This window comes from Nanorana parkeri, unplaced genomic scaffold (genome assembly GCF_000935625.1).
Source record: "Nanorana parkeri isolate BGI_ZX_2015 unplaced genomic scaffold, ASM93562v1 scaffold80, whole genome shotgun sequence".
Classification (NCBI taxonomy): Eukaryota; Metazoa; Chordata; class Amphibia; order Anura; family Dicroglossidae; genus Nanorana; species Nanorana parkeri.
Genome location: NW_017306348.1, coordinates 682834 through 706502, shown reverse-complemented (window position 1 = coordinate 706502; position 23669 = coordinate 682834). Strand labels below are relative to the sequence as shown.

The following is a 23669-nucleotide window of genomic DNA, read 5'->3' as shown; positions in this document are numbered from 1 at the left end:
AGAGTTAGTGCCTTTAATATCTGCCTGGAGTTCAGCTTAAATAGGGTCATAATCAGATCATTATCTGTGCTCAAAATCATGTAAAATTGCATTAAAAAAAGTGTCTTCATGCAACTAACCACAGATGCCCATTTAAAAGATAAGGAGAAAAGTATAAGAACTGCTATCTTTGATGTGACCGGTGTAGAGCATTTTGACGGTGTCCGCAATTGATTGTAAGATCACGCAACTAAGAATTGCCCTACAAACTGGAGAAATGGAGTCAGCTCTTCAGAATGGCAGAGAACCAGCCTGTATAACAAAAATGCCTCAGTCTCTGCTCCCAGCTGCAGTTTTCTTGTTTCAGCCAGGCCCTAGCTATAGTAAATACCCCTTTACAGACTTTTCACTGAACAGAATGAAAAGGAAGCCATTTCGGAGCCATAATGTCTTCTTTTCATTCTACCATTATGCTCCAGTGAATTTTATTTATTCAAAAGGCTCATTTCGGAGCTCAGAGAGCCGGCAGAGGGGAAGCTATTTTCCTTGTCTCATGTTTTAGTAACAAATACAGTTTACAAGAACCAAGGGGTGGGTGGTGGGGATCATAGGTCTTATTTATAAAAATAGATTCTATTAAATCTGTGTTACTTGTAGCAACCAGCTTCTACTTGACATCTAAATACTCATAAAGCAAACAACATATTAAACAAAAGTGACTGATTTTTGTTATACCCTCTGCAGCAAATTATAAATTCCTGGTGATTTGTGCCAGCGTTATAACCTTATTACTACCCATTATGCTTAAACCCCGAAGTTGGGGGAGGTCTTTGAGCTTTGTCAAATGTGTTGACTGTTCTGTGTTGTTATTTGTGAACCCATTCTATTATTAAGAAGTTTTATTATTCAATTATTAAACTATTATTTGTTTTTTGGAATCTCAGACTGTCTTGTTTTGGCCCCTTCATTGGAATGGATATTTGTGAATATTTAATTCTGGGTCCCCCTATTTAAAGGACATCCCATTTTTATTGAGAACGGCTTCATCAGGGTCATTGTGCTTTATCACGTTCTGACCGATCTTCTGATTATTTGAATCCATTGCAATGGACGGTATCTTCTGCCTATTTTTTCTTTTCATCAAATGTCTGTTTGAAATGCTTGAGTCTGTTACAGGTTTGCATTAAGCAGTGCTGTACGCTTGTACGTCTCCATGTTTTTTGCCTGTTATTGTGGCATTGCTAGCATGTTATTCCATGGACTAACATACCCATACATATGTGGTATCATCTTGTGATGGAAATGTATGTAGCCTGCCTCTCCCACCCCTCTCCATAGGGTTTTGGTTCCTTCCAGCAGACACCCTTGCCAGAGAGCAGTCAAATTGTGTTTTCATGTCTGAACGACCTCCATCTTCTATGGCTCTCCCTCTCATTCTCAAAGTGTCATTTTCTAGCACAGATTTGAGTCTAATTGGTTGCTATGGGGCAGCGCTAAGACTCTTATGACAGATGTAGATAAATGCCATAAGACCCTGTGCTGGATGTGCAGACTATAGACGGGTTCCCTCTGTTAGAGTGTTGTTCTCGCTCTCTCCGCTCTATTTATTCATATAATTTTTTTCTGTTTCACTGTAAAGCTTGGTTGTCTTGTTTCAAGTATTGATTATCCTCTGCCATGGTTTAGAACTTCCCATTTCTTTTCTCTGTGCAGGGTTATGCAGTTTAGTATATCATGTATCTGCCATTAGGAGAAGCCTGAAAATGGTTGTTACTCTTATTAACGTATCTCTACTTTAATAATAATCTTCTTGAAATAGAAACATTTGCTTGGGGGATTGCTAATTTCAGATGACTACTAAGCAAAAAATTGTTGTATCTATCTATCTATCTATCTATCTATCTATCTATCTATCTATCTATCTATCTATCTATCTATCTATCTATTGATCATATTTATTCATCTATGATAGCTGACTATCTATGCTTTTTTCCATCTATTTTCTATTAAGGTATCCAAACGGTAGATTGCAGCACACTTAAGAAATTGAATTCAACAGTTTTAAGCTGACACTCTTTATTAAGCTGCCTATCTATTGGGTTTTCTTTAAGGGGTGTTCTCTCTTTTGATCAGAGATAAAAGCAATTACTAGTCTGCCCTCTAGTGTGGACCTGTCTTTGACAGAGGAAGCGTTGGGGTGCAATGCCTGGCATGTGGCCCTGGAACATGTGAAACCTATCTGTTGCGCTGCTGTTCGACGTGCTAGTAAAGGTCATCCTGATTTGCGGATAAAGAATCTCATTCCATGCCCCATCCTATCTATATTCCCATCTTCCCATCTATCATTCTACATAGCTGGGAACTTGCTGGCTCTTGGCCGGCACTGCCAGATTTTTGCTTATATGGCTCATTAATGGCCATGCTCAGTTCTCCGGCTTCCTGGCGATTGTTGACAAAGTGACTGCAGTGTCACTCCTGTCTCTCCTCTCTCCAATAGCAGCCTATTGTGGGCAGGTGAGTGGATCTCTTTCTCAGTATGGGCGCCCACTGTTGAGTGCTGAGTAAAGCCAGGAGAGGGGAGACAGCTGTAAGGATGAAATTAATGGGTGCCCAAGTGTTATGGTTGTTGCTATGTGTTCTGTGCAGGGACAGGGTACGAGCAGGGTTTGTCGTGGTGGAATGCAGGTTCATTTTTTCCTCACACTAATGCAAGGGCATTTCTTCCTTTGCCATTGTTAGCCCCGTATGTTGCACAGCTACTATCTATCTATCTATCTATCTATCTATCTATCTATCTATCTATCTATCTATCTATCTATCTATCTATCTTTTTATGTCACAGAGTCTTTACTAAGCATATTAACGATGGACTATTTACACTTCTATACCCCAAAAAAGTTTTTAAATACATTTCAAGGGCTATTTTTATGTTTATGATGTATTTTTGATGTTTTTTTCATGTGTTTTTTTAAATTTTTTTTACGAATTACAGGGCAGAAAGGGCAAAAAGTAAAAAATTCAAAATAAGCTGAAAAAATGAAATGCACTTACTGAAAATACACTATAAGTTTGCTTTAAAACATGAGAACAGTGTTGATAATGTGTTTTAAATACAGCAATTCTACAAACAAACAAAAAAATATAAAAATCGCTATAGTTTAAGACTCCATTGTGAAATCTGTCAGGTATATGCAAGAAGTGGTTGCTTTTTACTGCCGGTTTTGTGTTCTCAGTAAAAAAGTTGTCTTTTTTTACAATGAAATAGAAATGTAAAAAGTTTATTAGTTTTTTTTTTCTGTATGCATTGTTAAATAATCTTTGTGGCCGATACAGAGAAGTGTTTACAACTCTAATAAAATTATTTTTGATTTCAGATCCTGCAAAGCTCCCTTGTTGCAATGCATAACATGACAGAAACGGTGAATTGTTAACTTCAAAATGTAACATCCCCCACTCTCGTGAGAGGTAGGTATTATTATTTATCATATTTATCATATCAACCAGCAGTGATTCTCTTTTATGCCACTTTGTGTAGCTAAAATATAAATATAAAGGGTATATTTTAGTTATATTTTGTGCACATCGTGCATTCATTTTGGGTAGATAAGGCTTGGGGATCAGCTGTGACAAACAGGTTGGGCCTAGGGGCATTTGTGACAAATAAATGAGGCACAGGGATCATCAAGTAGGTGAGACCTAATTAGTAAGTAGTAGGTTGGGCCCAGGGATCATGTGATGTGGGATCAATTAGGTGAGGACCATAGGTCATGTGTAAGAAGTAGGCAAGGCTTGATTTTTAACAAGTAGGCGAGGCACAGGGGGTCATGTGCTACAAGTAACAAGCGGGTGAGGCCTGGTGATGACCTATGAACAACAGCTAAGGGCCTGGGAGTCATCTGTGACAAATATCTGAGGCCTTGATAAAAAATGGAGACATATAATTTGTATGTCAGTTCCTGGACTGTGTGTCAGCCATGAACAGCTAAAAAATATATTTTATTCAGTCTGTCATTAAAACCCTAGAAAAGTATTTCTCAACCTAAACAATTTTTTTGTCTTTACTTCTCTTTTTGGTCACCGGAGTACATGTACATACTACATGTACATACTAATATACACTTACTAATGTACTCCTGTGACCCAAAGTCAGCAGATAGCTGGCCAATGCTCGCTATCTGCTGAGCTGTGCCAAATTTGGGAAGAATCTTAACAGGATCTCTAGAGCTGGAGGCAGCTGTGCCCACCCCGTCCCTTGTCTATCCCCCAAAAATGACGACTACTCCAAATTTTGCATTTGCCCTCCCGGTGACAATGGAGATCAGGAAAATTATAGAGAGACTGAATCCCCCTAAATGAGACACAGACAGCAGTGAAAACCTGACAGGTGTTCTAATCCCTCTCCACTCTCTCCTGATTAAAAAGAAAAAAGGTTTTGCCTTGAGTTATACTTGAAACATTTCTCAACAGCTGACATAGCATTTCTCTCCAGTATTTTAGCTTACACATTTTCAAAATGTCTCTAGTCAGCTTGTCAGTTTGCTGTTGTTACTCCTATACCGTAGGCTGGGTAATTTTATAATGGTCTCTTATTCCGGTACAGAGAGGTGAGAGAAAGAGAAAGCGAGAGAGAAATGTGTGACAAGTGACAGACCTTTACTAGTCAATATTACTCTGTTTCCACAATTAAATCTTTAGGAAAAGCAGACAAGTTGAACAATAAAATGAACATAAAGAACAAAGTGTGAAGTGTACACCATTGTGAAAAAAAGTGAAAAAATTATCCTTGCAGTTGCTAACCCGCCTGCACTTCCAGGGGTACATGCTTGTTTTGGTCTAGGGTCTATAATAAAAAAAGATATACTCACCCGATCCTTAGTCTTGCGGCAGTGGTCGCTCATCTCTATCCCCGTCCGCTGCGGCTGATGAATGTCCCTCAGCGTCCTCATGTCTAATACAAGCCAATGGACTTGTATTACACATGATGATTTCAGTGGGGATTAGACTGCTGGAGCAGAGGGGGAGAGAGGCTGCGGGAATCGGTCTGGCAGCAAGGCGAGGCTGAGGATCAGGTGAGTATATAATTTTTATTTTACACCCTTCGCCAAAATGAGCTCTTAACCCTTGCAGTGCAGGGGTAGCCCCACTGCAAGGGTTAATTTTTTTTTTAAACTGCCTCGAGTTCCTCTTTAAACTGTCTCTCTTTATGGGATACAACTTGGGGAAGGATTAAAATAAATCAATAAAAAAATACATAAACAAATAGAGCAAATAATAATAATAGAAAAAAATAAAAACATAAACACATAAATAACTCATTAAATGAGTTTAGTTACATTAAATATTTCACATTATTTTTTTGGGCTGTGTCTGGAGTGAGAGTAAAGTGGAAGTAAAGTTAAAAAAAAATTAAAAATAAATAAAAGAGCCCCATTGGAGCTTTTAGCTATGATGTTCTACTATGCACAGCATATTAACACATTATGGGAGACTTGCCTGCCAAGGCGATCCCCTCCAGCATTGCAATGTCTGCACTGTCCTCCCTCATCTGTGCTTCCATTTTCGCCCCGGTCTTGGACGGGATTGGTGTCTGAGTCTTCGGCCACTTGAGTGGCCAGGGCTGGATAAGGTAACTCCCACGCATGCTCATGAAAGTTACTTCATCTCGGCAAGAATCTTTCTGAGCCATTATTTTAATTTTTCAAATGCAAACAGCTAAATTACCTGAATTAGACCAGGTACCAGCCTCTGGCAGTCCCTGCACAGCAGGGCTGCAGCAAGAGAGGAAGAAGCACCACAATCAGTTCATATGCTGACAAGGAACATGCTGATATGAGGAGAAAGCAAAGTGACATGGAGATTAGCTCATTGCTGTGCTGCTTCTCCTTTCACTGTCCAGTCACAGGCTGGGGATGGGTCCAGGATGATTTGGGCTCAAAGGAAGTAGGTTGAATGACTGAAGGCATCTAGCAGTAAAAAAAAAAAAACCTGCAGAGGAAATCTCTGGATTGAAGCTGAATATTGCATCAAAGGTTGGTTTTCTTATTTTATCTTTTAATGGGCTGTGCATTTTTATGTTGACCAGGTCGGCGTGGCGGCTGAAAAAAAATACTCTCTCTTTGCTGGTGGGTAGGGGGGCTTAGCTGTACCACACAGAACCTTCCAAGCATGAGTAGAGAGGCAGCAAAAAGCAGCGAGGGGATGTCACTTGTATTAGGCCAGTTAGCTGCAGGGAGGAGAAATCGTAGCAGTGGCTGGATATGGTCTCCCTCTACATGCCTGTGAAGGAAGGTGTCTGTGCTGCTGGATAGGATTGCAGTGACCTCTCCTCCTCAATGGCAGCGTAATCAGTGAGTGTTTTGGTATGCCATTATAGCATTCCTTAAGTGATGCTGCTGCATGATGAATCATGGACACAGTGGCTATTAGGGATGCACCGATACAGTTTTTTTGGTACTCGCTGATTTCAAATACCGATACCAGTTCAGTGTGCCCTGATTATCAAGAAGACACGATGCCCGGCTTCCTGATTTCCTGGGAAGTTGATGTTCTATCAAAAGAACACCGGCTTCACTTCCCAAGGCTGCCTGACTTCCTGACCAATCAGGAAACCGGACAGCGGATCACAAGGTGCTGTCCGGCTTCCTGATTAATCAGAAAGCCAGGCTGCCTAGCAACAAGTGAAGCCGGGTTCCTATCCAATCAGGAGGCCGGGCGGCATGTCATGACCCGCCTCCAAGCTTCCTGATTGGTTAGGAAGCCGGCCTAACTTGTTTCTAGGTAGCCTGGCATCCTGACCAATCAGGAAGCTGTGAGGCAGGTCATGACGTGCCATCCGGCTTCCTGATTGGTAAGGTGCCAGGCTGCCAAGCAACACGTGAAGCCGGCTTCCTAGCCAATCAGGGAGACGGGTCATAACCCGCCGCCTGGCTTCCTGATTGGAAAGGAAGCCAGCTCCATGCTGCCTTGGCAATGCCGGTCAGAGGGAGACCATCCCTAGTGGCTATATTGTGCTTGTTGCTGAAGTCGCTAAGAAGAAATAAACGAATCATGTCAAACTCAGTTTCCGAATGATTTGGCAGACTGGACATGAAGGTTGACATTTAAGGAGACCAAATGGACCCCCCAATTCTTTCACTTCTGCAGAGGGTTCAGTAGATTATGGGGCATGATTCTATGCCCTGTGTGGTGTCACTGATACACCTAACAGGGAAGTGTGATATTTCTTTATTAGGTAGGTGACATTATAGAGGGTAAAAGCAGGATGCACACTATATCTACTCACTGGATGTCAGCAGTGAAGGTCAGGAAGCCTACGATCCATTTACATGCAGGCTCTTTGCACTGTGGGCGCCCCTTTATGCTCCACACTGAACGCGCAAGTGGTCATTTGTAGTGAATCAGTTCACTCTGATAGAACGTGTTCTGTCTCACCAGTCTAAGCAATGAAAGCTTGATCTCTGTAACTTACAGTTGTGGTGAGATGGCAGTAACTACCAATCTCAGTGAGTTGACAAGACAGTGACTTAATCCAGATGACATTATGAAGATCGTTGAGAAGTTTAAAATGAAACTCGTTAAAACGAGTTAAATCTTAAAAAGGCATTCAAGTGCCCTAACTATTAGTAAAAATGTATCTTATTTGTGTATCACTCGGCTATAGATCCTCAAATCATCTCTGAATTGGTGCTGACACTGTCCTTCTTTCTGGGGGGTGGCTACGTTTGTTCCCCATGGTCCCTGCCTGTGTTGTACAGCAGCCAACACTCCAAGCTTGCTCCTGTGATAACTACAATCTCAATACAGATTAGAAAATTAAATGCGAGACTGTAGTCCATCACAGGGGCGAGCTTGGAGCGGTGGTTCCTGTACAACACACACAGGGACAATGGGGAACAAAAGTAGCCACCCTCCAGAGGGAAAGACAGTGTGAACTGTGAACATGAATTCAGAGATGATTTGAGGATCTACAGCTGAGTGATACACAAATATTATACATTTGTGTTAATAGGTAAGGTACTTGAATGCATTTCTAAGATCTAAAGTGATATTAACCCTTTCGCTGCCAAGGACGTATGGCATACGGACCTACAAAAGTGCTTCCAGCTGGCCAGCTCCGTATGCCATACGGACCTGGCATTTACAGTTCTACTATAAGCTGATGGTCGCTTTAGCGACCATCAGCTTATAGTAGAACTGTTCAGCAGACTGTCCCCTTTAAATTAATAGCTGTCATCAGCGGCTCACAAGCCGCTGATGACTGCTATTATCAAAAATACCGGGCGCCCCCCTGTGTGTTTTAACAATTGAATTGTGTATTTTTATCGGTTTAATATTAATTTGAGAAACATTTGCGCAATTATCGCAGGGCCTACAAATTTAGTATCACCATCTTTTTATTCTACCGGGCCTGCGCTTTCAGAAAATATATGGTTTGGGGGGTCTTTTACAAACGCTAGCAACGCAGCAGTTGAAAATCAAATCAATAGGAAAAAATTGCAGAAAATTCAAAAATGGCTTGGCCAGCTGATTTGAAAAATGTTCCAGAGGGCTTGGCAGCGAAAGGGTTAAAGCCTCATTTTTTTAAATGTTTCCCTTGAGTAGACCCTCCTTTGTTGGAGGCTGTTGCTGCTCTTCTTTAAAACTTTTTAATTCCTCGTTTTCTAGTGGGTCCCCGCAGCGCTCTTCCCCCCGCCCCCTGCACGTGTGCCACCATCGTTCTAATAGAGGCACCTGTGCGCGCTCCTGCCCGCAGTGGCTGTGTGCGTCCATAGACACACACAGCCCTGTGGCAGGTCACACCGCTTCCCTCTTTGATTGATGGCAGAAGGAGCTTATGGCTGTCAGCAGTGAAGTTCAGTAAGTTCGGGCAACCCGGAAGTTCGGGGAACGAATGATCGCTTCGGGACCGGCGGCAGGGACGAGTGTAGCTGACGGGTATTATTTTTTACTTTTTAATCACCTTTTTATTTTTTATTTAATTATGTCATATTATTTTTTTTAAATTTTTTTTTCTTCACCTAACTTTATTGCTATTACACAGGAGCAAACAATCCCCTGTGTGATAGCAATTGGAGGTGACAGGTTCTCTTTATTGACCCTGTCACCTCCAATACAGGAGTTCTAGCACAGCACTGTGCTGGAACTCCTGTGACAGGTGAGAGAGGAAAAGCACAGCTCTCCCCTCTCACTCTCTACACAGAGCGGCAGGGTTACTTTTAACCCTGCCGCTCTGCTCACTGCAGTGAGAGACTCGGCGGCGGAGGACGGAACCAGGAGGAGAGAGGTAAGTGCAGGGGGGAGGAGGCTGCACACTGTTTACATATGATCTCAGCGACATCCCTGAGTTCACATGTAAATGAAAAATCGGCTGCCTCACTCTACATTTAGTCCTGCTTGTACAAAGCAGGACTGAATGTAGAGAGGGCAACTTGCCCACAAGGACGCCGCTGCCGCCCCTCTGAGCCCTGCCGCCCCGAGGCCGGGCCTCGGTGGCCTTGTGGGGAATCCGGGCCTGGTGGTGGAGACAAAATACACAGACAGATGAACAATAATCTTAAAGATATATCACAATGCATGTGTAACATGACAGAATAAATCACCAATTTGCAGTGGACATCCAATCACTCCGATCTGTCTGATTGGTTGTCACTGCTCAACAATAATTATTTGTTCATCCTGTTCCCTTTCAGAAGAAAATGGTAGGTGAAATATCTCTCTATCAGTCATGCGAAGCATCAAGCATGGGTGCTCCAGTCATGTTTGGAAAATAGTGACATTATACCTGCCAAATAAAATCTTAATTTGTAGAGGAGCAATGTCACTCCTGTTAAATATATTCTGGTTTTCCAGTGTAGTGATGTCATTTTTTCCTGAGACTAGCGTGAGGCTGGACATAACTCATTTTGAACGTGTTCCGGGATGGAATTCATTACTGTCAGTGAAAATTAAATACAGGACATTAAAAAGATCAAAAAGCTATTTCCTTGTGTCAGATTGCATCGTGTATGATGTGCAATAATGTGTCAACATAAAGAATGTGTAGAGGTCACATCCATGCGATGTTACACATAGTACATCATAGGTTCAGTTCACTAAGTGAAAACGATTGTTTGCCATAAGGACTGTTATTTTAATCGATGAGAGCCGATGAGAGGCAAACCTATGAGTCACATAGTCCTGTATAATGACTTCTATGGCCAAAAATAAACACATATGTTATAGCTGAGTGATCAGCGCCTCGTGTGTAATATAGAGCTGACTTGTCAGGGTGATTTCTAATAACGTTGTTCACAGCACACGCATACGCTGTAACCTACAGCAATAACAAATTGCTATCATTAGTGTAAGTGGTTGTTATGTGACATATCACATAACTGTGATACAAATAATTTTTCATTTATTTTTTGTATTAAAATATTTTTTCCCATTTCAATTTTCAGGCAGCTGTAATTTATTTATAACTGATAAAATGTAAATGTATCTTTTTAGTGCCACAGCAGCTGACTATGGTGGTTTATGTGATTTTCCAGAATAAACCACCCCCATATCATAACCGACTTTAATTCCTCTCTTATAAAGCTATGCACAGTACGAGGACAGATTACATGCAGCCTGTTAGGTGAGGTATGGCGTCAGTGAGATTTGACCTTTGGATGTGAACTGCAAGTCTATGTGCAGTAAAGTTTTCTAATGAACCATTTAAGGCAACCTTATAGAGACATGCTATATTTGCTTATTATAATAGGTAAGTATCATACTGCCTTAAAAGAACAGTGATGTTACATGTTGTAGATGTTGTAGTAGTAAGCTACAGCCTTGTTGGGTTGCTGAGATCACCCAGGGTAAATTGGCAAGTGGTCCTTTTTTTACCAGCCTGTAAAGCGCAGTCACCTGGTGAAACAAATGAGATCTGCTCTGCTGAATTACCAGAGAGGATTTTCCATAATTTTCCCATCTCTAGACATTGTGCTAGAAGGGTGCTACTTATAGACATTGTCCCTGGATACCTCTTGACCTGGGGTAATTTTCTCAAGGGACAACGCGTTTAACTGGGACTGTTGTGGAGGGCCGGACCAATACACATTGTAGGTGTAAGGACCCCATCACACCTATGCCGTGGAGGAGGACACCTGACATTGGCTTCTACAATGCCAGTGATCCTAGCTATCATGCCCGAACATGGACTGATCGCTGATCTGCGCTGGGCTGCCGCTTGCAATGGATGCACCGGCCATGGAGACTGGCAAATCCACAGTCAACCAGCCATATCTGAGTGCAGGCCGGCAATCAGCCCATGTCCGAGCTGTGAGTCAGACGCGGACAGACAAGGTGCCGGATATGGCCCAGGGGGGCAAAAAATGGCCAAGTCTGCTCTAGACATTGTCCCTGGATGGTGCTTCTCATTCAGCCTAATAAAACATACCAAGTCCCATTTTTTGTGCAGATATCAGAATCTAGTGAAGGGAGTTAAAGGAGCTACAGGTGCAATTATTCTTTAAAAAAAAAAAAACTCATCATGTGTGACTTCTACTAAGCACTATTTGTATCCAAAATATTTTCATAGAGTATCATAACCCCATTATAATTCCAGAAAACCTGTTACAGGTGTACATCAACAAGAAGTGGCCACTTAAGCACTCATCCCTGTATGAACTCCCATGGGCAAGTGGAGCAAACAGAAGTATGTGAAGCAGGTGGGGGTTGGTCTTAAAGAGATACTGTCTGCTTATAGCCCAACCCTTCTGCAAGGAATACTTTCCTATCAACACTACATTGTTGCCCCTCCGCTCCCTAGGATAAGTTGCATCATTGCTCTAATGCAAAAAGGCTTCAGGGTATGGGGCAGCATAAAACCCACCCCCCTCATGTGACATAACTCAGACCAACACTTACTGAGGGTGAACTCTTGCAGCTGAGACATGGCAAATATTCAAGGGTAGTGAGTATATGTTGCTGGGGAAGGGGCAGAGCTTTCAACAGTCACTGACTGTTTGCCTTGAATGGGCAGGTGACAGAGTTGCTTTAAACAGAACCTGTTGCACGGTTTTACTTCAAGTACAGGCCGATATATAGGAGCGATGGGTGATACCGAGTCATCTGCCAGTCCATTATGTAATGCAGTGGTCAGAATCAAATGAGTGTCAGATTTTGCAAGCATGATGTTTTTATCTGAGAAGATATGTGCGAGATAGAAAAACTTTACTGTGCACATGTATTTCTGCTGTCTAGCAAAACCTTTGTCAGAAAAGATGGGAATCATTAATGATTCTTAGCTATTTGCAACCTCAGCTAAGTCTGAAAAAAATGGAAAGGTCAGTGCTAGATTGTATTAAAAATGACATCAAACGTTCTAAATACAGGTTGCTGCATCCAGAGAGATTCACCAAGCTTCCTTCTTGTCAGAAATTTATGGATTTAATAAGCCTTAAAATATCGTATTGAGTAACATAATTGTTTTGCAGTGGTATTACACAAAGAATTTGATCAATACAAATCTTATATTTAAAGATATGTGCTGATAATACTGCTGACATTTTCCCTGGTAATGGAGCTAGTGAGAATGGTTAAAGGCTGAGGTGTAACAAGGGAGCTAGTAAATGTGAGGGGGGGTGATCTACTCCCATTCACTTGAAAATGCTCGGATGGTGATAAACAATAAGCAAAAGGGATGGGTATGATGCAACCAAATGCGTGAAGTGTAGAAGAAAAGGCCTAAAATGAGAAATTGATGAGATGGTTGGGTAAAAATTAAAGTTTTTTTGTCATAAGTTGATAACCAATGCATTTGGGGGGCAGGGGCAACAGAATCCCCCTTCTTCAGAGCTTGAATGTAGAGCCTGCATGTGCCTATCTATTTCCCATGGGTCCTTATTGCAGGTCCATGCACCATAAAAAGCACCCAACCAATTTTTTCCAAAGCATTGCACACAGCGCATGTACATGGTTTGGTGCATGGATGTGCATTGGGGGCCCAATAAAAATAGATGGATGCCCAATAAAAATAGATGGATGCACTCCCAAAGTTCACAGCACATGTATGCAAAATGCATAGATGCACATTAAAATGAGCACCAATGCCCTGGCCCCCTGGTAATGCTCACATGTAACTGTGAATGTGGCCTAAGCCATACTCAGTGTTCAGTACGTAAAGTACGTGGCATCCTCTATTTCAATCCTTGCTTCCTGATGCAGGAGTCCCCCTCTTGTGATGCTACTCTTTTGCCCAAAGCCCTGACTGAGAGAAAGAAGGCCAAGAGAGGGTCATCTGCCTCCTTCCAGCAACTCACGTGCAGTGTTTGGTCTTCACTTCAGCTCTCTAACTGAGTGTAATGATGCTGATGTCATTGTTCTCAGTCAACCAATGACTAGCGGTACATTCAAGAATGTTGATTAGCTAGATTATCCAAAAGCCAGCAAGTTCCCAAACCTAACAAGGAGCCCTGGAATGTAAAGACAAAATGATGTCTGAATGATGATGAATGACTGTCTCTAATGACATAAGGTAAGCATGTTATATGAATGAATGCCATGTATCTAGTGACAGAAGAGTAAGTTATAATGTATATGAGAATACAATGAAGTGTTTAAGGAACTCTATGAAAATATTGAATATATGGGGAGGATTTATAGTGAGGTATGCCTGGTCACCTTGAAAAAGCCTAAAAGGTCAACATAAAATGATCATCTCTTTGGCTCAAAATTTGAAGATGCGGTATGTGTGTTCACTGATTCTACATAGACAGGGTTTAAAATGAGGTATGCCTGGTCACCTTGATAAAGCCTAAAAGGTCAACATGGAATAGTGATCTCTTTGGCTAAAAATAAAGATGGAGTACAAATAGAATTGAATGACATTTTCCAAGTAGAACAAGGGAAAGCTATATATGAATGTAGAACATTTCTAAAGTGACACTAATCTCCGAAGTTAAACGTTAAAAATGTATTCAAGTACACTAACTATTAGCAAATATGTATGCCAATAGGTAGGGTACTTGAATGCATTTTTTTAAGATTTAACTCCTGCATTTAGTGTCACTTTAAGGAAAACTGTGCTGAGCGATATAGGAAAGCTGCCATTTCTGAACTCTTTTAAAAAAATGTATCCATTCAGGCTGCCCCTGGCTTCAGCACTTTCCGAGTCTCTGACCCAATAGAAGCCTGTAGCTCAAGAAACTACAACATCTACACATATCCCAGCACATTTACCAGCTAGCCAGCAAAAAAAAAAAAAAAAACTACACCATCTAACAATTCACATCAAAAGCAGAGGTTTTAGTTGTACAACATTTGGGCATTTTGGGGCCAGAGTGGGGGGTCTCTGGGATCCACCTAAAACCTCTGTTTTTAAGGCAAATTTTTAGACAATGTAATCTGTTTTTTGTTTTTTTTTTTGTATCTGGTAAGTGTGCTGGTTAACATTTGTGTTGTTTGTTATGTGCAAAGCCCTTCCATGTGCACCTTACTTGAAAAAGCTAGTTACACATTGATTGGTGCGTTCGCCGTTTTTGTTTAGCTCAGGAAAGTAATTTTGAACTCCCCTACTTGTTCTGCTCTGGTGTCCCATAGTATTCAAGGATTGCATAGGCATGAGATGCACTTTCAAGAGGGGGTAGCACTTTCAAGAGGGGGCAGTAACAGTACTCTATATATTTCTCTCAGTACAAGTTTCCTCTTATAGTAAACTAAGATGAAAAGTATTCAGTGATGGAATGAGGTGTGTTTAGTGACTCCAGGAATTCATAAAATGTAATGATATAATGATATGTGTTCAGAGACATTACACTGAACGCAGCGGCAGAATTATGTGCGATGTTTATGGAGGAACATGCAATGCAGGATGATGAATATCTAGTGACTACAGAGAAGACTTAAAGTAAAGATAGACCAATGTGTGTTTCCTTTGGCATAAAGCAAGATTGTAATGCAAAGATAAAATGTTGTTTTACTAGTGACTCAAGAAAGATATATGAGGATACATGTGAAGACGGAATGATTTATACACTAAGATAAAGCTAGCAGACAGAAGGAAAGAAGAAAGTATGAATAAGGCAAAAGTGAGCGGTTTGGGGCCATCGAAAGTAATGTTCAACTTTCCTGCAGTGTTTTTAAAAAGAATTCCTGATGATCATGAGATGAAGGTCCTTGTCCAGGCACTTCCTGGTATGGGGTGACAACTTTCTCCCAATAGTGCTTCTGCATTGTTACCCTGTCAAATGCACCCCTGGTAGAGAATAAACACGACCAACCAGACAAACACAGTCATGGCCCACCATTCACCTTCAAAAGGCTGGACAGGAGGACCAGAGCAGTAATGTGCAGCCAACGCTGGAGCAAGTGCATGTAGACAGGAAGTGGCTAAAAGAGGCTGGAGAAGTATTAGGAATTACAATTAGTATTAGGACGTTTTGCTTCACCACTGTATATCTCATTAGACATAGATTTAATCTTTTTCCACCATTTCATATTTTTTTCCATCTCAGTGCTGATCTTTTACAGCCTCTGCAGCCACTTCATGCCTATGTGCACTCCAGTGATGGCTGCGAGGCAATTCTCAAAGCTTGTTTCCTTATTGCAACAGTGGACCATGTCTACATAATATGTCTTTAAATTGAACACTTGTAGTCTGCCTCTGAAATCCAGGGTGACAACAAAAGAACACAATTGGGAGACAGGTGCAAAATGTTTTGTCACCCAACAACAGGAAGTGTCTGCACAAAAACCTTTATATGAGGGTCACCGGGTGCATATTTTAATACATTAAAATTACTTTTGAAATTGCATTAACATGCTTATTTGAGAGTTTAGTGATTGGGTTTACACTGGGTTTTCTACTTTAAAGGGTAATTCCACTTTCCTGGTCAAATTGTGAAAATTGAATGACTTCCTCCAATCTGGCCCCCTTCCTCCTGCTATACTTACCTTTTGGCGAGCTGCTGTATTATCCATACCCTGTACTGCCATGTAGCGCAACCCTGCACTCTGTATTTTGAATTTCACTCACAAATGATGAGCACTCATTGGTCAGTGTGGCCACCTGACCACACTGACCAATGAGTGCTCACCATTTGCAAGCAAAGTTCCAATTACAGAGTGCAGGGCAGTACGTGGTACGGATAGTACACCGGGGCCGGCGGAGGGGAAGTAGTGTTTGCCCAAAGGTAAGTATAGCGGGTGGGGAGGAGGATGGGGCCAGATTGGAGTGGGTCATTTTCCCAAATTCACCCAGGAAAGTGAAATAGCCCTTTACACTAGTCACACATATTGCAATCTTATTGTATAATCTCCTTAAGTAGTTTCTTTCCAACAACTATGTAATTCAAGGAGCTACCAAAAGAATCCAATCAATTTGCAGTGAAACCATAGACCAGGGGTAGGCAATCTTGGCACTCCATCTGTGGTAAAACTACAAATTAAATCATGCCTCTGCCTCTAGGAATCAGGCCTGTGGCTATCAGTCTTGCAAAGTCTCATGGGACCTGCAGTTTCACAGCAGCTGGAGTGCCAAGGTTGCCTACCCCTGAGATCTGATTGCGTCACCAATCAGATAGGTGTAATCTGAAATATATTGTACAATAACATTGTAATGTGTGTGGTCAGTTTATGTCTTATCAGATACCTGAGAAATGGTTGCATGGCTATCTTCTGATGGCAGGCTATGAAGAAATGATCATATTATTTATAGCAGACGGCGGGCCTCAAAAACCAATAGGGTATATAGGTCAAAATCAGAAATAAATCCATAGGAACATGTGACCAGTTCAGCCGAGGCTAAATATAGCCTATTATTTCCTAGTGGCATCGTACTTGTTTAAAATTCATAACTGTAGATCTTGTTAGCGCCCCTGAGAGAAGACATTTCTGCTTGCGCTTTAAATCCCTTATCTCTCATGATGCTTGTACTGAAGATGTAATAATATCCACTTTAATAAAATGTGCCTGAATAAAAATTTCTCATACAACTTCCTTTTGAGCGAGGGTGCAGCCATGTTACGTGCTTTGGGTTCTAATATGACTACTACTATGTACTACAAAGGCCACAGTCGTGACTTGGAGCTCACGTACAGCCTTCTCTCCTCTCTCTCTCCCTTAGATGAACAAGAAAGTGAAGAGGAAGTGAAAGGAGGGTCAGTATACCTTCAAGGTGTGTTAGGTGCTACACAGTGCACTGTGGTTCCCCACTGACCCCTACGTCATTATTGTGTCCTGCAGTGAAATAGAGGCTGGTGGATGAAACCGCAGAGTGCAAAGGAGGAACAGGCATCCGGCATTCCAGGAAGTGTCGGATGCTGAGGACGCTTCAGCAAGATTATCTCTGTAACAGAGCAAAGATCGGTGGCGTGGTCAGCAGAATAACTTAGTGGTATTTATTTTCTTTGCAGACCTGACTCTTTTATTTATATGTGATAGTCACTTTAAAGTAAACCATTTGTTTTGCCATGCATGGACAAAGCCCAGGTTCACCTAAGCATGTAAGTCAAGCATTTTTAAAAACATTTCTGACCTATAAAAGCTTGATGGATGGGGTGGGGGGTGGGGGGGTATGATTAAAGTAGTTTCCGCTGGTAGTGGGATCTCAGTGCAGCATAATTTCAGCGTAGGGCCTACATACATAGGGCCTACATACTTTTTACTTAGTGCCCATACCTAAGCGGTTGGTAAGTGGTAGGGTGTGAACAGGCGTCATACAAAACAATGGGATTCCTCCTGCGTTTTGTATCTTCGAGCGGTAAAATGCGTGTGAGCGGAGCTGAGCTGTAGGAAAGTGGCTTTTTGACCCATGGCTTTTAGTGGAAAAGTGTAAACATCTAAAACAAACAGTATATAATAATATAAGCCTTACCCAAGTCTTAGCAAGCCTTGGGTAAGGAGGCTGCATTTTATCGGCACAGTGCCGGAGAAAAGTGTCAGTCTTGTTCGCCCATGTTTGTTTTTTATTTTGCATTTCTAGAAATGCGCCCGCTGTCACTTTGTCCTGAATGATGGAAGTTATTTAAAGCCTTTCTGCTTATTATATTTGAGGACAGATGTACTTTGCCACCTTTAAAGACGCATTTAGAAATAGACTCACGGCATTCCTTCTCATCTCATATAAAATGACATATTTCTTGCACTGTCAATGTAAATATCACAATCTCTTCCATGTGTACAGATGCGCTTGTTCAGTATGAGCTGGTTCCTCTTAAATGTATTCTGTGCATGCAGTAATAGAACTGACAGCTAACTTTAGAGAAAATCTACAGCCATTTGATTTGATTCTGATATTTACATGCTTGAATGTTTTGGGTTTTTTTAAAGACTTGTTTTTTGTGTTTAATTTATTATATATATAAAACTATATAATATTGCTTATAATATACACTGAGTGGCCCAATTATTATGACCACCTGACGTTTGTAGGCAAATTAGCTATAATTTTGCGCTGAAGTTGCTAGAGGGCCAGACCATTATTTAGGTCAAGGTCACGGGTTCTCTTAATAGTGCCTTTCTCCCTCCACCGATATCTTGATATTTACCATCCTCACACTGCCTTGTTTGCCTGCAGAAACCCTGAGTTCAGTCCCCGTTTAATCTCCTTGTTTGTGTCAGAGCTTACACAAGTTTAAAGGCCTTCTTCCCTGACACATGACAGCGTTCGGACCTAGTAATTGACTGCTGGTGCCCCAACACTGCATTTTTAAAGGAAAGGAAGAAGGTCATGCGCTCCCCTAGATCCGGGAAAGGTACTTATCAGTGAGTGTGTCAAGGGAACTTGTCACTTTGCCCTAAATGGGCAAAGTGCCAGATTCTCTTTGATGCCCACTTTAATGCCTTTGCATCTGAAACTGTATTGAGTATATGTTACGTGTTTGTTTAAAATGCAAATAATGCTTAGTGGTATTCTTCTAAAAGAACCAACCCGAGAAATCGTGTAAAATAAATCAATGTACTGACAACACTGTCTGGGAAACAGTGCAATTTTTGTAAAGTCAGAAGGTCCAATCAATTTACCTTAAAGTAAAGTTGTTCTCCATATTAAACTTTTAAAAGTTAACTCCCTGCCTATGAGCAGACACTAAAAATTGCCTGCTGTTATGTCTATTAGCTAAAAAAGCTCATCCCATGCCTCTCTCTGATGTACTGTCACATTGTTCCACTGACTATACCTGACTCACGGCTAAGCCCAACCAAATGCTTTCCCTCTAACCCATAAGAATGCCCTTACTGGACCCCGAGGCAATGGTGTGCGGACAACATATCTTCTAGATTGTATACTGTGACACCATCCACCAGTTGGATTCTGTGGTACAGCGGTACGGTGTGCGAAGGGAATATTACAAAGGTATCAGTGCTTCATTGACATTGCATTGCCTTGACATATGATAGATGTATACCATAAGCATGTCCTTAGACCCCCATCTATGGCGGATCATACTGAGTGTCATTGGTATCTCTGGAACCCAAAGAAGTGCATTATAGATAGCCAGAATGTTGAAGATAATAGTTGCATTGTGTATTGTTTCAGTGTATCAGTGGCATTACATTGCCCTGACATATGATAGAAGTGTACCATAAACATGTCCTTAGGCCCCCAATCCATCAATGGCAGATCATGCTGGGAACCATAGGTATCTCTGGAACCGATAAAACTCTACTGTACACAGTCAGAATGCTAAAGATAATAGTTGTATTGTGCATTGTACCGGTGACATTGCATTGCCTTGACATATGATAGAAGTGTACCATAAACATGTCCTTGGACCCCCATCAGTGGTAGATCATACAAAGAACCATACATATTTTTTGAAGCCATAGCACTGCACTATACATGGACAGGATCTTGAAGATAATAGTTGCATTGTGTATTGTATCAGTGACACTGCATCGCTTTGACATATAGATCTTCAGCTTACTGCCTCCTCTCCTGGCCATGACAGCAGCACAGTCTGGAACAGGCTGCTTGTCCTTTTTGAGGTCTAATCATAGTGAAAAGTCCACGCTTGTTCTGTCCAAGTGTGTCACTCCGATTCAGGCTCACGTTCCCTATCCCGAGGCAGCTGACAGATCTCTCCCGGGAACAGAAGTAAACAGTGTGTCACCTCCTGTAACCCATCACAAATATGTCACAGAGCCTCAGGGGAGCAGGAAAACTCAAGGGTACGGATGCTGCTACCGCTGAAGAAAACCTCTTTAGGATCTGGAGGGTGTCAGCTCCTCTTGATAAAAATAACACCATGAGCTAAACATGTTCAGAGAGGTCATATAGAGCCCAATGATTGCAAGTGGGGTGGATGATTCAGGCGTCATGCAAAGTTGTGAGCTCCTTCTTGATAACATAACTTTTGAGCTTTGAAAATACTCCAGACTGCACACAGGATTTCCAGTATGTTGAAAAATATCTGGAAACATGCACCTGTCATGGCCTTTCTTACCAAAGAAATGGTAATGATTCCTTCTCTCCCGGGAAATAAAAGACTCAGAGCCAGGGGCGTCCCGAGGCTGGGTGACACCCGGAGCGGTAACCGAGTGTCACCTCGCCGAGACGTCACTGCGCATGTGCGTGACGTCACCACGCGCGTGCGCGGCAGTATTCTGATACCTGCCGGCGACCATCTTAGTGATGGACGCCAGCAGAGAGAGGAGGTACCAGTCACCCGGCGGGATAAGGTATGTCGCCGGGTCCCCTCCTCTCTCCTGATACTGTCGGGTGTTCGGTCCATGACCGAGCGCCTGACTTTTCAGAGGGGGGTGACATCAAAATGACTGTGAGTCATTTTGGTGTCACCCCTCCAATGGTGTCACCCGAGTGCGGGCCGCACCCCCCTTGTGACGCCACTGCTCAGAGCCCCCACAGCCTAAAAAGGTGGTCTTTGTCTGCCTGTTAGGGGCCCCCCTGGCAGTTAAAGAAGAACTGCAATGGTTAAGTGCTCATTTCTGTCTAGGTGCTAAAATAACAAAGATGTACTCCACCGAAGCTTAGAGCCGACCGCCTATCATGGTGATCCCTCCAGCCTGTCCCCTCCCCTGCAGCACATTGGAATGTTCCTCAGCTTCCTCACATTTACGCACACTATATAGATTTGATGATTTACTGAACCTTTGAACTCTGCAGAGGAGGGGGAGAGACATTCCTGTCTAAGAAGAAGGCGGCTCAGAGCTTTTGGGTGAGTGTATTTTTGTTTTTTTTTCTAACACTTGCAGTATGGGGGTAGCCCCACTGCAAGGATTAATAAAGAAAATTCTTAAAGTTCTTCTTTAAGCAGTTTCCCGGCCCATGAGAACATCTTTGCAGGGGCTGCGAGCCGAAGTTTCCAACTGGACCTGCTGGCTCCATGTCTTGATCAGGTTTCATGCTTCTACCTTAGGCCTAACAGGGGTCTACTTACACAAGAATATGAGGCCTCTGTTGATTCCATGGTCCCTAGAAAGGTCACATCACACAACTAAGGTCTATGGGACATGGGAGCTCAGGTGGTGCGGCAGCTGCGCTGAAGGAACCTGCTTAGCAAACTCCACTGATTGACCCACCATCATTAATTCACAACCCACTCCTGTCCCAAGCCGACACCTACAGTGAGTTCCCAGGTATAGGCCACACACCATTACAGGAATGAAGAGATTTAGCCCAATACCTGCTCGAACATAACTTTTCTTTAATTATGGAAGAATAATTTAAAACAGTTAATAGTTTTTATGGTCATGGTCAGTCCATACTGTAATTCCCCACTTTTTGTTTATTTCCTTTCTCTTCTTTTTTTGTTAATTTCATTTTTCTTCTCTTTTTTTCAACTCATATAATGCTTGTGTCTATAGATGAGTAGAGTCATGCAGACCAGGATCCCTCACTCTTCAAACACCAGACTCCCAGTGTGGAGTATGACCTTAAAAGCTTTTAATATACTTCCTACCCTACACTGCATGAGTAGTACCATACCACTATGTCCAAAGACACAAGCAATTATTGAGTTCTGGTGACTGCCACCAGTGTTAATTGCAAGGGCATGCTGCAGGTTGTAGTAATAGTCCTGAGATCTGGGGCACATGACAAGAGACTTGGAACCAGTACCACAACACCCACCTACCACCTCCAACCGAGGAGTCTTGTGTCTTTTGCTGCATTCTCTATAATGGCAAATATATGAATAATTCAGGAGGGGGAGGAAGCCTGTGGCTACATGAACAATTACATCTCTTTGCTTCTAGGAGTAATGTTAATGTAATTCAAAGGTTGTTTTCAATATTTTTCAGTCTGCTGTTTTTCTTAAAGTAATACCTGATGATCCTTCCATGAAGGGTCATGGATCAGGAAACATACAAATGCAGCTTCCTCAGAGATTGTCAATAGGGGTCACAGTTAGAGTGCATATAGAAAACGTTACCAGCACACCTATAATGTGTGTCAACAATCCATCTTCTTTGTGGATGCAAACTGTCAAATAACAGTGTTTCAGAGCAACACAGGGTCCCCTTCATAAGGTTTTAATATACCGTAACAGTTAGAGTGCAGGCACCATGCAGGCCTTGTTGTGTTCTCAATTTCACGACCTGAGAGTGGCCAGAGACTTTGAAGTTAGTACTAGCATTATTTGTGATTATTGAGATGTTTCCTATGTGCTAGAGGGTGAAGTACTCACGGCTATTAGAGGAACTTACCGGGCTGATCCTTCATATCTAAGGAGAATGATGGCTAAGATGTACTATGTGAAAACTCTGTCATTATGGGCCAAAGATCATGGTGGGTCCCAGAAATAAAGTGACTCATGTAACCAAGACCCGTTATTCCTAAGTGAAGCACTTATCCATGGGAAGCAAAGAGAGCCTATGATCTGTGTTAAGTAAGGCAAAGTGCAGCAACCAGCGCAACGGGCAGTTATTTTTCAAGGTTGTGACTACACTAACAGGATGATTTAAAGTAAATAATTTCATATAGGTTAATTATTATTATTATACAGGATTTATATAGCGCCAACAGTTTGCCCAGCGCTTTACAATATAGGGCAGACATTACAATCACAATACAATTCAAGACAAGATGGTAAGGAGGGCCCTGCCCCTGAGGGCTTACAATCTAAAAGGGAGGGGGAAGTGATATATGAGGAGGGAGCTGCTTGGGGATGAATTGTTTGAGAACGTGATGGTCGAGCGGTTAGGTTGAGGTGGGATAGGTTTCCCTGAAGAGATGAGTCTTTAGAGATCGCCTAAAGTCAGTCAAGGTTAATGTTAATGTAATTTCAACGTTGTTTTTAATATTTGTAAGTTTGCACATTTTATTAAATAATGGCAGGTGATCCTGCTATTAAGGTCCTTTTCAGGCACTACCTGTTATATGAAGTCAACAATCTTTCACATGGGCTTCTCATGGAGGCTACAACTGGCTGTCTCAAAAAAACATTACATGGGCATGGTACACTTTTGTCACCTTCAGGAAACCCACCCTTAGGCCCCATTCACACTGAGCGGATTGCCGCGCGATTTCCGCCTCGATATCGCACATTTTTGCCGCGCCACATCGCGAGAAGTCGCCGGCCAATGATTTTCAATGGAGCTGTCTTCATGTACAGCTCCATGTCGCCCGTCGCAAGTCGCTTCTACAGGACCCTTTTTTCGGCGGATTTTGCACAATTTTTTCAATGCAGCCCGACGGTGATGGTCGTGCTACCCTCGCTGGAACATAGATAGTCCATGGTCCCATCGCACTCCTGACCGCGTAAATC

General features: G+C 42.1%; 1 protein-coding gene across 1 annotated transcript in view; it reads left to right on the top strand.

The window, feature by feature from the left end:
• The window catches only part of LRFN1 (leucine rich repeat and fibronectin type III domain containing 1), a 124359-nt gene that overhangs the window by 80145 nt on the left and 20545 nt on the right, over positions 1-23669 (top strand). The window contains exon 2 of the mRNA XM_018576945.1: positions 3354-3444. The gene's annotated coding sequence lies outside the window, so the exon portion shown is untranslated. The remainder of the gene's footprint in view (positions 1-3353; positions 3445-23669) is intronic.